This window comes from Sinocyclocheilus rhinocerous, unplaced genomic scaffold, assembly GCF_001515625.1.
Source record: "Sinocyclocheilus rhinocerous isolate Xijiao unplaced genomic scaffold, SAMN03320098_v1.1 scaffold569, whole genome shotgun sequence".
NCBI lineage: Eukaryota > Metazoa > Chordata > Actinopteri > Cypriniformes > Cyprinidae > Sinocyclocheilus > Sinocyclocheilus rhinocerous.
This window is the reverse complement of record NW_015652146.1, coordinates 76,552-88,317: the sequence shown is the minus strand read 5'-3', so window position 1 is coordinate 88,317 and position 11,766 is coordinate 76,552.

Below are 11,766 nucleotides of genomic sequence, written 5' to 3'. Positions count from 1 at the left end.
AGCATTTAGATGTATTTACACAGTTTATGTATCTCAGAGGGGACATGGATGCGTTTAAACTGCAGTTACAGATGCATAAATAGGCCTAATGTTTTGTTGTTTTTACATTGTACTTATATTTTAAAAATACCTGCATGTAATTACATCTGTAATTAATTTCTGTAATTACATTTATAATTACACAGTTGACCCATCCCTTACACCTTAACCCACCCTTAAACCCACCCATACCAACAAACCTGTCCCTAACCTTACCCGTATCCCACCTCAATAGCAGCAAAAGTGTTTTGCAATACAATATGAACACAATAAGTACATTGTACTTAATTTTTGATGTAAGTACATAGTAGTTAAGGACACTTAATATAAAGTGGGGCCCCAAATACTGTGGGTGTTGTGTGTGGAAGTGAATAAAATATTCATGATAAAACATCAAATTATTGGTAGGTCGTGGGTCTAGTGGTATAGTCTTTGTCTGAATCTTGGCAGGTCTGGTCTTGACAACACTTCTGGATAACACTTTATAATAACTTTCATTAATAAATCATTAGCAAACATTATGCATTGCTTAACAGATCATTAGTTAAAGGGGTCATATGGGAAAGGAAAAATTGAAATCGCATGATATGGCCCCTTTAATATATATTCACATTACTTATTATTACTAATAAACGTATTAAACATTACCTATTGATTAACAGATCATTATATAATGTAAATTGAAATGCTTACAAATGTCATTAAACTTTCAATTCAATATGATCATGCACTTTTAAAAAAAAATTCAAATGATTTTTTCAGAAATTATACATTGATTAAAAGCTTATTTGTTAATGTACTTTTGAGTCTTAACAAATGTAATTAAACTTCAGTTCACATATTACCTAATGCACATTTTTACATTTACTAATGTAGAATTAGCTTGATTAGTCGTTTTAAGCAATTAATTTTAAGTATTCATGTTAACATAATATTCATTAACTCATAATCACAGTCTATAAAGGTCATACATGGTCTATGTTTGTTGTGTAGACTTCTACTAATTTCTTATCTAAATTTCTTATCTTATTTCTAAAATCATTTGTTCATGTTTTTGCAGGACTCAATCTAAAGTTGAGACTATTCATCATTTGTAAATGTTTACTAATCTTTTAGTAATTATGGGCATTGGAATTTTAGCTGCTGTAACAACGTCTGTGTAAAAGGTGGTTAGTTACATTTAGCTAAATGCTTGCTAAAGACACACATTTAGGTGCAAATAATTTTTATGCCTCAAATCTTATATTAGTATACTACTGTATATCATTAAACAGGATATTCCTTAAATCATACATCAGCAGGAGAAAACAAATAAATTTTTTCAAGAAAATATAAACAGATTGAACCATGTTCCCTTATAGTAATCAAACTGATCCCTGTACATATCTGACCCCTTAACTAATCCTCAAACCTACCCATACCACATAACGTGTCCCTAACCTTACCCGTATCACATAAATAATGTTTATTAGTAAACATTAACAAACACATTTTCTCAAATTTCTAGCTATTTGAATTTATATTAACTAATGATCTGTTGATTTATTAATGAAAGTTATTATAAGTGTTACCCACTTCTGGTTCATATCATAATGAATAATGGCTCTTTTTTTTTGGTGCTGCATTCAACCACTATATGCTTCAATTGTATGTAGAGCAGAATAAACATTTGGAAATTCTGAAAAATCTGCTAAAAGTAGTAAAATTTAAATCACCCAGAAATAGAAAAATGGTTACACTATTTTACAGTATGTGTACTTACAGGGTACTTATGGTGTACTTACCCAGGAAAGTACTGGGAAGTATAAGGTAATGTCTCCATGGTTCCCTGAGAATAGGGAACGAGAAACTGTGTCCCCTTGAGGGCGCTATGGAGGATGCTCAGGCATGACCGGTGTCTGAAGAGTGAGTCTAATCACAACAAAGAACTTGACACTGGCAGGCGGCAGCCTATAATGTCATCACTGGTGTGATGGCGAGTATAAAAGGGCACCTGTGAAATATGTCATCCACTTGTAAGCATTGTCTGAAGTATAGCAAAGGGATCTCGTTCCCTATTCTCAGGGAACCATGGTTGCGTGCATAACCTGAGACATTCCCTTTAGAAAGGGAACTCGCGCTGCATCCCCTAGAAGACCATAAACCATAAACATGGATTTTAGAGAAGGCACGAAGCAGTCAGCGTGTGCTATTACCATAACATAGATTTTAGAGAAGGCACAAAGTTACCAGCGAGTGCTCTTACCATGAACGTGGATTTTAGAAAAGAAGACAAAAAGAAGGCATTACAAGGAGGCTCACAGAAGGCCTACAACTCACAATTACTATACTAGCGGAGCTCTAAGGAGCGAAAGCTTCAGTAAGATAACCCTCTATAACGAGAGGAGGTCTCACAACACTCGCAGTAGCCAAGGAGGCCCGCAGAGAGCCTACAACTTAGCAAACTACTGGCAGAGCTCTTAGGAGCAGAGGTCTCAGCATAATGACTCTCTAATCGAGAGGAGACCTTAACTACTCTCCATGCTTCTGAACATTTCACAAAAAATTAGATGCATAACCTGAGACATTTCCTTTTGAAAGGGAACTCGCTAGTCCCCTAGAGGGCTCTATGGGTAACAGTATATCCACGCCGCCATGCTGAAGGGATGAGTGCCTTATTGGCTGAGCCAAAGACTCAAAGAAGTCCTCACCCCATCACCAGCAACGCAATCATAGACCGGAGCCTCTCAAGAATGGAAGCCTCAACAGGAGAGAGGAAGCCTAACTACGCTCATATTCAGACCAGCGTCCAAGGAGGCTCTCATACTGCTTTTCCACCAGGCCTGGTGCCGGAGCCGGAGACCAATTGGGAACAGGGCTGCACTTTTCCACTCAAAACAATCCTGGGCCGGTGCCCAGATCTTGGTTCTGAACTGGCCCCGAAACCTTGCTGGTCTCAAACAAGGGAACCTATGACCTCAGTAGGACGAGTTTCCACTACAGACCTCAGTTTGAAAAGCACCATTCTTAAAAGCCATCATGGGTTCAGGTAAATTAACAACATTAACACAACAATTAAATATATCAGATCAGCAGTGGTTGGCAGAACATATCAACACTCTCCTTCTGCAAGAGATAACAAGCGATTTTGGTCACAGGTTGGTGATGTAGAAGGATCTGCTCCCTGCCAGTGGAAACACGGTTGCCACTCTTGGCCAAGCACCGGCTCTAGCTCTGGCACCAGCCCTAGTGGAAAAGCGGTAACAGAGTGCCTAACACTCAGTGCTAACTGGTCCACAAAGCTCTGCAGAGTGGAGGCCCAAATACAACACCTTTCAAATGAGAGGTGGCCTAGCAACACTCCACACTAAGGTCAGTAGCCAAGGAGGCTCCCAGAGAGCCTAACGACCTAACATACTACCCTACCACCTAGCCAAGCTCTAGGAGCGGAGGCCTCAATGAAGATAACTCTCTGTAGTGAAAGGAGGCCTGACGACGCTCACAGTAGATAGCCGAGCTTGCCGTACCAAGAAGGCTCACAGAGAGCTTAGTCAACTTGGCAAACCTGCTCTGGTAAAACACAGATATAAAGGTCACAAAGCACCCGGGGCATACCCGTACCATAAACATGGATTTTTGAGAAGGCACGAAGCTATCAGCGAGTGCTCTTACCATAACTGTGGATTTTAGAGAAGGCACGAAGCTACCAGAGTGTGCTCTTACCATAACATATATTTTAGAGAAGGCACAAAGCTATCAGTGAGTGCTCTTACCATAAACATGGATTTTAGAAAAGAAGACAAAAAAAGGCATTACAAGGAGGCTCACAGAAGGCCTACAACTCACAATTACTATACTAGCGAAGCTCTAAGAAGCGAAAACCTCCGTAAGATAACCCTCTATAACGAGAGGAGGTCTCATAACACTCGCAGTAGCCAAGGAGGCCCACAGAGAGCCTACAACTTAGTTAGGCTCTGGCAGAGCTCTTAGGAGCAGAGGTCTCAGCATAATGATTCTCTAATCGAGAGGAGACCTTAACTACTCTCCACGCTTCTGAACATTTCACAAGGAAGGTCACCAAAAGCCTACCACTCACGATTGCTATACAAGCGGAGATCTAAGGAGCTGAAGCCTCAGTAAGATGACCCTCTATAGCAAGAGTAGGCCTAACAATGCTTGCAGTAGTCGAGGAGGCTCAGAGAGAGCCTAACGACTTAGCTGACTACTGGCAGAGCTCTAGGAGCAGAGGTCTCAGGATAACTACTCTCTAAGTGAGAGGTGACCTAACTACACCCCACACTGAACAGGCCTCACTAAAAATGACTCTCTATAACAAGAGGAGGTCTGACAATGGCTGCAGTAACCAAACACACAGATACTATCCTAGCGGAGCTCTAAGGAGCGGAGGCCTCAATAAAGATCACCCTCTGTAGTGAGAGGAGGCCTAACGACGCTCGCAGTAGCCGAGGAGGCTGAGAGAAAGCCTGAAAACCTAGCTAGCTACTGGCCAAGCCCTAGGAGCATAGGTCTCAACATGGCGACTCTCTAAATAGAGAGGACACCTAACCCTGCCCACACTCATGATATTTTGAAAGGAGGCTAACAGAGAGCCTACAACTATCCTCTTTTTTTACAGTTAAGATATCATTCTGAAATAAGAAGTTCCAACATAGCAAACAGTAACTATAGAGGCTCACTCAGAGAGTACTAAGTAGTATGCCATTCACATCGCCAACACATTCACAACCGCCCCCCCCCTTTATTTATTTATTTTTTCTTCATTGAACCATCAGTGAGTCAGATGATGGAACAAAAGCATGCTGCCAGAAACATCATCGGTTCAGTTCAGGACCAAGTGTAAATTGTGGCCGAAGCCATACATAACCTCAGTCAGGAGATGGAAAGGGGGAGAGAGGGGAAGGGAAGTAGGCAGATGTTGCTTCACCTCAGGGACCCAAAGAGGACTCAGAGCAATTACTCTATATTATTTCCCTCAGATTTCTTCTCCTACCTTCCTCCTCCTCCATGCTCTACCACTCGAAGGAGGGGGAGCATGCGAGGCGGTGCTGGCCTTCTGGTCTATTCTCCAGTCCTTAGACCTGGACAGACCAGCCCCCCTAGCGGCTTGAGACATAGACCTGAACCAGCGCTGTATAAAAGTTTTAAAAGCTGGGGAATGTACCTTCGCCTCCCAAACCTTCCCGACCACTGTCTCTCCTACCTTCCTCCTCCTCCATGCTCTACCACTCGAAGGAGGGGGAGCATGAGAGGCGGTGCTGGCCTTCTGGTCTATTCTCCAGTCCTTAGACCTGGACAGACCAGCCCCCCTAGCGGCTTGAGACATAGACCTGAACCAGCGCTGTATAAAAGTTTTAAAAGCTGGGGAATGTACCTTCGCCTCCCAAACCTTCCCGACCACTGTCTCAACAGATGCTCCAAAGAGCTCAGAATGTTTTTCTCTTTCTCCCTGATGTCAGCCAGGTTTACCAAGAGATGACTCTTCGTAGCCACCATGGCCGCCATGGATCTACCGATCGTGGCAGCAGTTTGTTTGTGGCAAGGAGAGACAAATCTGTGGTACAGCGCAGCTCCTCCACCGCCTCAGGGGAGCCCCTGACCCTGGTCCAGGTCCTTCAGCAAATCAGCCTGGTAGGCCTGCAACACGGCCATCATGTGCAAAGCCACCCCAGCCTGACCCGCTGCCGCATATGCTCTACCATTCAGCCGTGATGTAACATGCAGCGGCTTAGTTGGCAGAGTCAGGGTCTTCAATGCAGATGCCTTACGCATAAACGCATAACCATATTCCCGCATCCCCTCCACATCAGCATAATTAGCTTGTGACAAGCGAATGCAGGCAGAATATGGCTTTCCCTAAGATCGCCACACCTCAGTTATGGGTACCTCAGGTTATGTCCCGACAAGAAGCATTCATCGAGATGCCCCAGAGGGAGCTCACAATTCTCGTGCTTCCACCGCAGATCTAAACTTTTCATGCCATGAAACATAACGTCCAACAGCTCGTCATATGCGGGGCAAGCGGGCTGCGAGTCCTCAGAGGAATCCTCGCTCATAGCAGCCTCTTCCTGCTCATCTTGGCTTAAGGCAAGGAGTGGACTTGCTGCTGAATCAGATGATGAGAGAGACAATATGTCATCTCGTCAGCTGCCGACAATCGAGTAATGCTCATACTTTTCTCAAACTCGCCGGTGAGCTTCATCTGTGAACCCCACAATTGCAGCTTTCTACCGGCCTCAGCTGCAGCAGGTCCTGAGCCTTGAGGTACAGATGGCTGTCCTGATTCCCTCAAGAAAAGGGACAGATGAGAGCGAAGTTTCTTCAATGGAAAGCGCTCGCAATGCACGCAAACTGGCCCCTCAAGGACTGAGCGTGAATGCTCCTCACCCATGCACATCACGCACATCTCATGTGTGTCATCAGATGTCAGGAAACAATGACACAGATGAACACACTTTTTGAACTCCTTAGTGCTGGTACTAGCCATCTTTCTATTGCCTATTAGACACACTGAAACAGATGGTCCCCTGAAGACAAGAAAGAGGATGACATGTTTCACAGGTGCCCTTTTATACTCGCGGTCACTAAAGTAAGGACGTCATAGGCTGCCGCCTGCCAATTTCAATTGTCATGATTAGACTCACTCCTCAGACACTGGCCATGCCTGAGGCATTCCCCATAGCGCCCTCTAGGGGATGGCGCACGAGTTCCCTTTCGAAAGGGAACTACATGGGTTAGGGTTAAGGTTAGGTTTAGGGGTAGGTTCAGTTAATACCCAGTTATTGTAACTGTTATAATAATTACATAGTATGTTCATGCGGAACAGTACTGTAAAAAAACTGCAGTCCTGAGCATACACATCATATCATACCAATAATCATATCATGGCTGATTTAACTAGATTCTTCAGTTTCTGCAAAGTAGCCTAATATATATTTTTGGAGATGTCTCGAGCCCCTGCCCCTTTAATCGCAGATGCTAAAGTTCCCTTTCGGTCCGATCTAGGTACCCCGTACCGCGATTTCTAACTAGGGGGACACCCCCATTCCCCTTGTTGCCAGGAGAGGGTCTATTTTCTGGCGATCTTAGAGTCACACAAAAGGAGGGCATGAGGGTGAATGGCTGTTGACTGTGATGCGCTGGACTGGAAGAGTCAAGCCCCCGGGTGGAGGTGCTCAGGCTGGAGGTAATAATGTGGCTGCAGTCTCATTTTAGGTCCAGTGCAACATTATGAATGTGAGCCAGAGCTGCAGCTAGAGCACATGCTCTGTGACTGATAATTTGGTGCACAGCGGCTGTGTGGAGAGATAAAAGTGCCTTGAGCTACTCTTCCTGTAATCCCTCATTCAAACAGACTGATGGAGCCGTAGCATGAGACCACACATATTGAAAGGAATTACATAAAATCTACCAAACTTTGCCAAAATATTACAAAACTAGGGACTTGTTGAAAGTGGGTAACATTAACTCTTGATTGTTTTGTATGTTTAAAATAGTTTTTATAGTTAGTATAACACATGCAAAAAACAAGACGTTTCTTGCCACTGTACTAGAATTAACACTACTGCTCATTGAGTGACACAACATACAGTACACTAACATTGTTGCCAGGTTTTTCTAGAGAAATAAGTGACCTATTCTTAAAAAAAAAAAGTCCAGAATAAGCAACCTGGTCTGGAAAAACAAGCCCAAAAATGTGCCCCTATGGTTTTAGAGAGAAGGGGCATATGCACATCACAAAGACTGCATAAGGCATCCCTATACATCCTTTGAAAGGGAGTTTGTTCCAGTTTCTGTTATGTTAAAAACAGTTCATTTTCATTCCTTGAACCGTTTCTAGCCCCTTTCAAAAAAGTCATCCAACTCCCCCGGCATCTCATCATGCACTTAATTCAAAATGGTGATTTTATTGTCCTCAAAAACTCATAAAGCATGTAAACTCCAGACACTTTATTTTCCCTGGCTATCAAGATATATCTGGCTAAATATCTATGTGCACTGATTGATTGTCTTGCAAGCGGCAATGTAATGACATAAAGATGCTACATCAAATTTTTTTAGAAGGTTAAAAAAATTGTAATGCACAAAATGTAATGTAATCTTTAAATACATGTTGTTCTATCACAAATAACAGCACAATTTCAGTGAGAAAGGGGAGAACGCTTACTTGCCTCTGACACCACAGGTCTCATTCAAACAGACAGTGATTCCCATGATATTGACAGACAGAGTAGTATAATCACACACTGAATAACAATAAAGCAGTCATACATTTAGTCCCATGGGCAACAACCAATAACAAGCCTAAATACACACCTGTTTTCTAGAAATAAGTCCAAAAAAACACAACCCATGCTGTCCAAATCTACTGAAAGTCACTCGTAATAAGCAGTCTTGACAATATTCAGTACTATTTTCAATTTGACTGTGCTTATACTTTTGGATGAGAACAAAACTTGAACTGAATTGAGCTAAATGATGACACTTTTGTCTTCTTAATCGAATTAATTTCTGTAACGGTGATAACCAGGCAGAGGCAGAGGATGAACTCAAGTCAAGTCAAGTCAAGTCACCTTTATTTGTATAGCGCTTTATACAATACTGATTGTGTCAAAGCAGCTTTACAGTGTTAAACAGGAAAATAGTTTGTCAATAATGCAAAATCATTTTTCAGCTAGAGTCAGTTCATTGATGATTCAGTGTTGTCATCAAACACAGGTGCAGAGGTCTTGTCTGGTTCCCGTGGTCTTGTGCCGTTGGTCCTCAAATGCGGAAGGTGAAGAACTGAACACGCATTAGCAACACAGGTAAATACAAAACAAATAACGGTTATAGACTCATGAGTCTAACAATCAAAATTAACATTAACATGTACGAGATCAGACAGAGAATGAGTGTGTGTGTGCTTGGTGCAGTCCTTGATTGACAGGCAGGTGATCAGTAGAGTGAACAGTGTGAAGGAGAACAGAGTTCAACCGTGACAGCACACCCTCTCCTGTAGGCCTGACCTGATGCCTCAAAAAAGGGTGCAGCCAGAGGCCGGGAAGCCCGCGGTGGAACCAGGTTGGCGCCTGACTAAGGCAGATCTGGAGAGATGAGTCAAGGTGGTCTTAGGGTCAAGGTGGAGAGGTGGAGTCCTGGGCTCAGAGATGGAGCTGTGGGATCTGAGCACCTAGGCTTAGCTGCAGACTGGGCAACCTGAGGTGGAGCTGGGGAGCTTAATAGAGCCAGCAGAAGGGGAGGAGCTGAAGGCAAAAGGGTGGGAACTAGCTCAGTCTCCCAGTGGCTATCCAAGGCTCCTCACTCAACCATTCCAAGATGGACATGATGGTGGGCTCAAACTCCAAGACATCGTGGCAGGCTCTAGCTCCAGGACAGACAGGCTCTGGGTCCATGGCCATGGTTCTAGGTTCGAGGCGGCTGTGAGGTTTTGCTCTGTGTCCGTGATGGGCATGATGAGGAGTGGGGACAGACTTAAGAGGATTTCCAATATGGGGGGCTCTGGTCATTCAAGTCACGTTGGGCAGAGCAACATGGTGATGAATCTTTTCTACATATATTTTTTAAGTCTACAAATTGATGAATAAAGCAATGCAAAGCAATGCTGGGAACTAAAATTCCACTGCCCGGTTTCGGTTATTGCAACAGAAATGATACAAACATGAATGGATTAAGTAAAGTTAATTTTACATATTTAAGTAGTGAGAAAATGTTCAGCAATTATGTTGCTTTAGCTGGAAATAGGGAATTTTAGCAATAAAATTGTAACTTATTTCCCATATATAATGTTCAGACGTCATAATGACAAATAGACTTTTATTCAGGACAGATGCCATATTGAATTTTAAACAGATGAAAATGAAGCTGTGAAAGATAGAATTACCATCTTTAGAATGGCATATGCTGTATAAAGTCCCATGTCATTTTCAAAACTCACAACTTTTAAAAAGTGTTGTATGTCTTATGAAATGTTTTTGTCTACTAAAAGTCTTTTTAAAAGTCAGCTGAATAATCGCTATGTTAATACAACCTCACAATCCATTGTACACACTGTACTTCTATCCCTTACAGTCTTGCTTTCATTACAGTCAAAAATCGAAGGTCTATTGCAACAACAAACAGCATAGTTACATCATACATTACTCATTCTTTAACGTCAGCACAAGCTCCTCTTTTAACCACAAAATTCCCAAAATTCCAAAAACAGAAACAGTTACTCTCCCAATCCAATGCAAATTATGCCAAGGACTGGAAATCACTTGCCAAGTATTGTATTGATTCAATTTGAATTTGGACTTTGCACCACATAATTACATTCTCATTTTATGTATGCTTTCATTAAGTATAAGTGTTTATCAGTTTTAATTGTGTCAGAATTTAGTACACTGAGCAAGATTAGTAGTAGTGATCTTCATTAACAGTCTGCTGGTCAAATGTTGATCCTTTGACGTGGAGTATTGTGAGGACATGAAAAATGCTGAGAGATAATATTTGATGCTGATGCATGGGTCATAAAAAATAGCAAATTGTTTCAATAACAGAAAATCTCTAATCCTAAAACAGGCTGGAATGTATGTATGCATGCATTTTTTCCTCATTCTGCTGTCTTATGTTGTCTTCTTTTTTCCTTTCATTTGAGTATACAGTGCGAGAGGAAATTGCTGTGTTCATCTGTGCTCTGCTACTATATGGTTTCTATGGCAACCTCTCCAAAATGATGTGCTCTGAATGGCGTTTCATGAGATGTGGGGTGATTACAGTCTAGGAAGGAAGACTGATGTTTCTGTTAGCCATCGTGTAAAGGGAAGTGTGCAGTGCTCTAATAAAAGCACACTTCCTGTCTTCATATTATGGTTCTGCTGCATATCTTCTACATGTCAGAGGAAGTATTTCAATCTACTGCCCCCTTCAGAGTGCACAGAAAATATCATTTGTACAGCAATGTGCTTTTATTTGTGTAACAACACACAAATAAAAGCACATTGCTGTAAATGTAAATATGTGAAATTGACGATCAGTTTAGACTCCTGGGGTCACATTTATAATCAGTTTTGATTCAAATTTCCATTGATTTGATTATATATGTGAAATGTGAGGAACAATGTGTTTTGGTGAGTGATCAGTTGTGCAAATTATGGGACGAATGCAAGGAACTATCTTACCTGTGCTCTAGAGGCTACAGCATCTGCTGAAAACTGTAAGAAATGCGTTGTAGATACAGCTCATACAGTCTATGCTCAAGCAAGCTCAAGCATTGTGGAGCACACAACTGGATTATTAAAAGGTCAGTGGTTATGCCTCAACTTATAGCTTTATTATAATTAAAAATCAGCCAATTATGCTTGCCTACTTTGTTCTCCACAATGTGTCCTTGAGGCATGAACTTAAAATTGACCCTGAAAGCCAGATGAGCAATTCAGTCCAAATAACCTGGTCGTGGACAAACCCACAACCATAAACTATAAACCGTACTTCTTCTATACCCACTAATTTGTAGTCTTTCCTCTTCATTTGGAACTCTCTGCCCACTGATTCATTTTAGGCATAAATGTGTTAGCATTAGTTCTGATTATTTCCCAGAGAACTTTTGCATTTGCTTGCATAACTTTTCTGAAGGACATAATATAAGGTGGAGGAAAAACTATATTTCAATGCTTTTGAAATACATTTGTGAACAATACTTTAGTGAGAGTTTTGCTTCCATCTTTTTTTTTTTTTTCCATCACCATA